General features: G+C 50.5%; 1 long non-coding RNA gene across 2 annotated transcripts; it reads right to left on the bottom strand.

The window, feature by feature from the left end:
- Positions 1 to 1,454: 1,454 nt before the first annotated feature.
- LOC102553820 (uncharacterized) lies at positions 1,455 to 6,424 on the bottom strand. Of its 2 annotated transcripts, none has more exons than XR_015620713.1 (4): positions 6,389 to 6,424; positions 5,255 to 5,477; positions 4,443 to 4,538; positions 1,455 to 2,471 (listed from the first exon to the last, which is right to left on the bottom strand). It is a non-coding gene; the product is annotated as an uncharacterized LOC102553820 (long non-coding RNA). The 2 variants fall into 2 exon arrangements; XR_015620712.1 differs by lacking the exon at positions 6,389 to 6,424 and adding an exon at positions 5,768 to 5,960.
- Positions 6,425 to 6,999: the final 575 nt, after the last annotated feature.

Here is a 6,999-nt window from a genome sequence, read left to right as displayed (position 1 = left end):
TCTAGTAAAAGTGCCAGGCCTTCGGCGGCACTTTTATTTTGGCTGAGAAGAGGGAGCCCTGCTCCCAGGACCAAGGGAAGCTAACTGAGCCCTTCTGTTTGGATTTCCCTGCTCGCTATAGCAACCAGCAGCGTCAGGACAAAAATGCGCCCTCCCTGGACAATGGCCCGGCCTCCCGCTTCTCGCCCTTGTCTTCCTTCCCGGAAAGCAGCCAGGACCTGACTCGGCGATTGGCAACCAGGGACCCCCCTCTTCTACGCCTTCCCTAGCAGTCTCTTCGGAGGTGGGGACTCCACTCCCGGACCACTGCAGCCCCTTTCCCCACACCCCTGCTGATCTCGCGTGCAGGCGGAGGCCAGGCCGAAATCCCCAGATCCTACAGCAAATTTCTCAGCTAGGATTGGGGGAATAGGGTGTTGGTCATCCTGTGGAAGAGAAGCACCAAGTTTTTTTTCAGGATTAAAGATTAATTGGGGTTACCATGAAGTAGACTTCACCTGTATGACAGGGAGCGCGCACGCGCGAACACTCACGTAAATACAATCATTCTACGTCGGATCCTAGGCAGGAACCCCCACTTTCTTTCACTCTTCCAAGGTTAATTAAGTTCCCATCCAAGAACTAAACTCCACGCCTATTCATTATTCTCTCCTTTTGACCTAGGGCATTAAAATAATCGGGCCTGTGACTCTGCCCAGTCCTCTCTCTATTTTGCATGCAATGCTGCAGCCAAGGCTGCCCTAGATTACCATAGAAATTCTCAGAGAAGCCGAGCAAAGCGAAGAAGTCTCGGTATTCTCTCTACCTAAGTTTTCCTTTCCCCAGGTCTTTACAAACCAAAGAACCGCATTCTGAAAATTCTTGCTTAGAAATAATTCCATCCTTAACTTTTGTTCCCCTATTTATCCAGAGGTCCATAGAATGACGGAATTGAAAGTCAGGGACATAAGCTGAAGACTTGAAAACATTTACTACCACTGCAGTTAACTGCTCTCAAGAAAACATCTCTCTCTGATGCCACCCTTCTCCTTCTGGCTGAAGTCACCAGTACTTATGACATAATTGCTGAGCCGTACTTGTATACAATTTGGAAGGGATTTGCATTGATGCTTGTGCTGCCGGAATAAGAGAACAGAAGTCTAACTTCAACTGAAAACAGCCTGTTTTTTTTTGTTTGTTTGTTTGTTTTGTTTTTGTTTTTCAGGGACAAAGAACCAAAACCAGTCCTTGGCTTCAGTGAACAAATGATAACTTCTGTTCTGTGAGCAGGTGTGCTGTTGACCTGGCTTGCCTTCTTCTCAGACTGCTCCAAGAACAATTCTTTCCAAATGCTTTAAAGCCTAGAGGGTTTCTGTTCAAGTCCCTTTAATTTACCAAAGTGTTGCCATCCCCTCCTGGTGGCCATCCATCCACCTGCCTTAGGGTAAACTAGAGAAAAAACACAGACCTTCAGGTTTCATTGTTAGAAATTTATTTAACCTTTGGTACTTTGACAACGGAATTTCAAGGAAGTGAACTAAAAAGGCACAAGCCCTTCATGTTCTGTTCCTGAGATTTTAACTCCTCCACACAGGGTCTGTCTAGCTTGTCCCTGAAATGTCTCCTTTATATTTTATACGTTCTTCTGGCCTCACATTCAACACTCAAAATTTAGCAGGCTTTCCTTTGACAATTTACTCTAAGTAATCCAGGAAACAGCTTACACTGCCTGGGTGATATGATGTTAGAAGTCTTCGAACCTGTTTATAAAATATTCACTTTGGGACTACAAAGAGTGGGGCATTTTTAATGATGAGATCTGTAGCTTGAAGAAGGGAAAAGAAATGAATACCCATGGATTCAAACAACGTCAATGTCAAATGCCACTGAACGTGCATTGCAATGGACTACTTGGGAGTTAAAAATAAACAAAATTGTGTGCACACAAGCAAACAACAAATTAACTTGCCAAGTGGATGAGTTAAGGTGCTTCAACTTTCAGAAATCTAATGCTTCACCTTTGTTTTGTTTTGTTTTTCCTTTGATATGGTGGGTACAGATAAGCAATCAGCAATTTGCAAAATGCATTTATAGATGGAACATAAAATTCTAAATGGGGGCGTCTTTAATCAACAGCTACATAATTAAGGTTAATTCTCATTTTTTCAGGTAAATTTTATTTTGTATTTCCCAAGAACATACAGCTTGGAAATGCATTTTTCTCTGCTCCTTATAAATGTATTCCCCAAGACTTCAGTTCTTGAAGCTTAAAGGCAGTTTCCGTTAAAGCAACCAGCTGCCTCTTTGTGTGGAGTGGTTCTTAAAGCTGTAGCTCTGAGGAGCCTCAGTTTTGACATTCTGTAGACTCTGAGCAAAGACGTTCCATTCAGATGCGGGGAGAAGAGGTCTCCATCAAGCAGCTGCTGGGGCTAGAAGAAGAGCAGAAAGAGGAGGAGGAGGGGAGGGGTAATCCCATCCCAGGGTGGATGTACCTTTAAAAAAAAAAAAAGCAATGATCACTTTTACATAATTTTAAACCAGTTGTCACTTCTACTATTCCAATGGCCACCTAAGAAAATTCCTTTTGTTTTCTGTTGTTACCTGATTTCTACTTTACTGAGATTGCATAATGAAGCAAAATTTCAATTTATCAAATGAGTGTCATCTCCACTGTTTTAGTAACTGTGTGTTTTCGGTGCAGTGTATGAAAATGGTTAGGTACACCTTCGGTCAACTCCTAGCACAAAGAAATACATAAACAACATTTATGTGTGGCATGAGAGTGTTTGCTCTCCTTAACAAGCTAGAGTTCAAGTTATCGGGTATTGCACCACTGCTCTCCTAAATGCTACCAAGGTGATGATTTGGGAATACTTGAATCAAGAGGCTGTTTGCAGCTTTCCAAACCCTGGCACAGTTTCTCAGTGAGCAGGAGTGAGGAGTTTCTCTCTCTCTCTCTCTCTCTCTCTCTCTCTCTCTCTCTCTCTCTCTCTCTCTCTCTGAGTGTGTGTGTGTGTGTGTGTGTGTGTGTGTGTGGTTTTTAGCTTTGTGTATATATTCAGGTTTTTTTTTCCTCTAACTAGTGCACTCTAACCTCAGGGAGCCCACATTTCAGACCAGTGCAAACACAGTACCGCTGAATAACGCCCTTCCAGAAGAGCTGAGAGAACCCGAGGTGCAGCCTAAGACAAGATCTCTCCATTGTTGTGCAGCCAACTCCTGCAGTAGGGTCTCTGGGGGTTGGGCAGTCCTCGCCCCAGGCAGAGAGGCCAGCACCAAGTGCTTGCTTGGCCATTGTCCTAGCAAGTGCTCTGGAGGAGCTGTGCTGGAGTGAGGTAGATATCAAGGCACCTTGTCAGTTCAAAGCATGTTAAGGTTGTTTGAAATCCTCTCCACGTCATCGTAAGCAGGCTCAGTATTTGAACAGCTGCTTTGAACAGTGAAAAAGAACAAGCTGAATCAAAAGCCAAAGGAGTCTACCCAAGACACCTTCAACGCACTGTGTTTCAGGCGGAGACTGGCAGGCAAACAGGCGGTCTCTTCCCTTACTTGGTCAGTAAGAAGAACGGTGTCAGTGACCGTGAGACCATAGAGAAACGCCCCCACCACCACCACCCTCACCACTAATCTAGAGCTAAAATCTTGAAGAGCCAAGGTTTCTGGAATCCGGAGCGGCTACTAGCCGAGGCGGCGCGCGGGACATTGGGGAATGGGGAGGACTACTAGACACTCAGAACCCGGCGTTCGAGCGAACCAGGCCCCCAGAGACAGGAGGAGGCAGTCTTGGCTCTTTGAGGGGTGGAGAGGGGCGGTGCTCCAAGTGGAGCTCTGCTCTCCGCCCAGCCCTCCCTTTCACTGGCCCTGCACTGTAGGCGAAGTGTGTGTGTGTGTGTGTGTGTGTGTGTGTGTGTGTGTGTGTGTGTGTGAGAGAGAGAGAGAGAGAGAGAGAGAGAGAGAGAGAGAGAGAGAGAGAGAGAGGGAGGGAGAGGCTGAGGCCCCCTTGGCGGGACATCATTTAGTAAACTCTGGGGATTCAATGAGCTTTCTAACCGGGGTACAACCCCCACCCCCAGTTAGACCAGTTAGAGAGCTAGTCAGAGCTAGTCCGTTCGCACGCCGGCGAATGAGGCAGGGCTGGGGGGTGGAGTGCAGTTCTGGGAGGTCAAAATAGGGAGGGTCTGCTGGCATTAACGGACAGTAGAGTCCCATCACAATAAGTTTTGATGTTCACGCGCTGCCTCCTCCTCACCGCCATCAGGCACATGCATTTAACTTCCTATGCCCAGGGTACCCCTGGGGGAGGAGTTCTTAACCTGGGTAGCCACAAATCCATTGGAAATAAATCTGGAAATGTAATTATTATTCCCTTGAGAGTATCATTTACAGCCTGCGAAGAATCTTCTAAGAGCAACAACCCCCCAACCCCACCCCAAAATTGAAATTAAATAGGAACAGGAGGTCACCTCTCTTTACCGACGGAGAAGGGAGACGTCCTCCACACACTGCCTTAAGTCCTTTCAAAGCAGCTGCGTTCTTCCGCGGCTTGGAGGTTTGAACTCCTGGGGAAGCAAGAAAGCAAAAGCAAGGAGGACTAGGAAGGAGGACTCCAGGGAAGAGGCCTGTACATTTCTCAACCCGGCAATATCCTATTGGGCGCGGAGGACGCACCCCAGTAGACCAGAGGAAGTTGCCTCTCCCGCCGCCCCCAGCCGAGGGCGCAAACTAAAAATCACCCTCACCAGACGCTGAGTCTGCGCACTGAAGAGGGTGGAACTTTTCAATGTTTCCTAGCCGGGCAAAGTTACTAAATTTCTAACAGCCCCTAAATGCGCCTCCTAAATGGCTGTGCGTTCGCAATGGGACTCTCAGCCCTGCGGATCATAGCCGAGCCGCTGTGCGCGTGCAGGTGGAGCTCGGTTCTGCTGGCTCCGGGCAGTCTCGCCCCTCCCCTGGCCGTTTCTGTCCCCTCCACACATGTTCATAAACACAGAACACGTGGAGATTCGCAGCCAAGGCTCCTTGCCCGGGCGGGTGCTCAGCCGCAGTGATTTATAAACAATTCAGCCACTCCCGGAAGAGCAGCGCTCCTCGTTAGTCGTGATGAATTTTTTTCCGGCCCGCTCCATTCTGCTATATAGATTAAGATGCTCCGAGGCCTTAAAATGCTCCTTCTGAGCGTTAATTTGGCCAAAAGAGCCAACCAGAGTTCTACCAGGCCCTGGGTCAGGGCAAAGAAGTGAGGAGGCCATTTGTGATCCCGGGGTCTCTCCTTTACCCGCATTAACTTTTGATTCGCTGTGCTGTGCCGGCGTGCGACCCACTCCAGGCAGTGCTCGCTGGTCTCTCCTCCCAGACCGGAGTTTGAGCTTAGATCTCTGCTAACCAGCTCGCAGGCGCGGCGCGAGTGCTGGCAATTCATCCAACTCCTTGGGACTTGGAGGCACGATGTTCTGTCTCCTGGCAGATCCCCGCCGCGGGTGCATTGGCCCTGGGTCTTGCTGAAGTTTACGGATAAAAGCAGAGAGGAAGGCTAAGCACCAACTCCCGCTACTGACCCCCCCCCCCCCCACACACACACACACGCGCGCGCGCGCTCCTGCTCTAGTTACGACTTAGAAAGTACTCCCTAGCACCAGCCCGCTCGCCGATCTTCCTTCTTTTTGCCCAGATTAGCGCGAAAGTTGCACAGACAGGCCTGGGGCAGGATGAAAACCCGCAGCTCCAGCTGCGCAGCTTTCCAGAGCGGCGCTCGGCGGCTGAACCGCTCCGAGGCCGCTCGCTTGCTCACCCTTCCTGCAGCCTCGCACAAGGCGAAGGTCTGCGTACGAAAGCTCCAGGTTTTCTGATCCAAAAGCTTTGTGCGCACCCGAGTGTCAGTGTGACACACGCTTCCAGAATTTTGTTTGCAGTTCAGAGCGCTGAGCTGTTAGATAAGGAAACTCTGCTACTGGAGTTGCTCAAAAGCCAGGGCGTAGGTTGAGTCTGCCTCTCCCGGAGTCTTTTGAGAAAGATTGGGATAAAATTGGATCTGGAGCTTAAGGGATCTTTGTTACTGGGTGAAGGGGGGAAGGCAAGGGTCTTTATTTGACAACAAAAGTATCCGCACCGGACACCTGTGCGCTGTAATTCTAACTATAGTGCAAAAGAAGGCGTCCATGGGAGATATTAGTCTAGCTTTGGCTCTGGTTCTAGGTTTAAATGACGTTGGTCCGCGCGCGCGCGAGGAGCGTGTGTGTGTGTGTGTGTGTGTGTGTGTGTGTGTGTGTGTGTGTGTGTGTGTGTGTTCCTAGGAGAATGGAAATCGTGCTCCTGCTGACTCGGTGCTACCCAGTCTTTCTCTTCCACCGTACACCCCACCACCACCACCACCAAGACCTATTGGGAAAAGAAAGTAGACTCCCTCCCATACAAGTCTTCCAAGCCGCTGTGGTCCACCAGAGCGCCTGGACCGCCCGGCTGCCGGGCTTCTCAGCCTAGGAGACAGATGGGGGGCGGGGCCCATCCTAGTGGGGCGGTGGAGGCCGGGGACAGAAGAGGAGAGGGGGGTGAGAACTAAGAGAATCTGAATCGCTGAGCTGGGGGTGGGGGTACCAAAGGAAGGACTGAGAAGACTGGGCGCCCGGGGAAAGAGAAGGGGGGTGCTGCTCTGCACCAATCGGTGGCTCCGGTCTGGGAGGTTGCTAGCGGTATCCACGTAAATCAAAGGGCGCAGAGCCAATGGGAGGGGGTGGAGGGGGCGGGGCCCAGGCGCGTGCCGCTGCGAGCGGGCTCTGCCAAGAGAGCGGGAGAGAGCTTGAGAGCGCGGGGAGAGGGGGGAGCGCCCAGCGAGTCAGAGAGTGAGCTGGAGCGAGAGGAGGGAGAGGAGGAGAAAGAGCGAGGGCGGGCGGGAGGCAGCGCGGCAGCAGCAGTAATAGCAGGAGCAGCAACAGAAGGCGTCGGAGCGGGCGTCTGAGCTGCCCGCTAGGGGAGAGAGAGAGTGGGAGAAGCGGGCGAGCGAGGAGAGAGAGAGAGAGCGAGAGC

The sequence above is a fragment of the Rattus norvegicus genome, chromosome 5, assembly GCF_021556685.1.
Source record: "Rattus norvegicus strain SHRSP/BbbUtx chromosome 5, alternate assembly SHRSP_T2T, whole genome shotgun sequence".
Classification (NCBI taxonomy): domain Eukaryota; kingdom Metazoa; phylum Chordata; class Mammalia; order Rodentia; family Muridae; genus Rattus; species Rattus norvegicus.
This window is presented reverse-complemented; position numbering and strand designations above follow the sequence as displayed.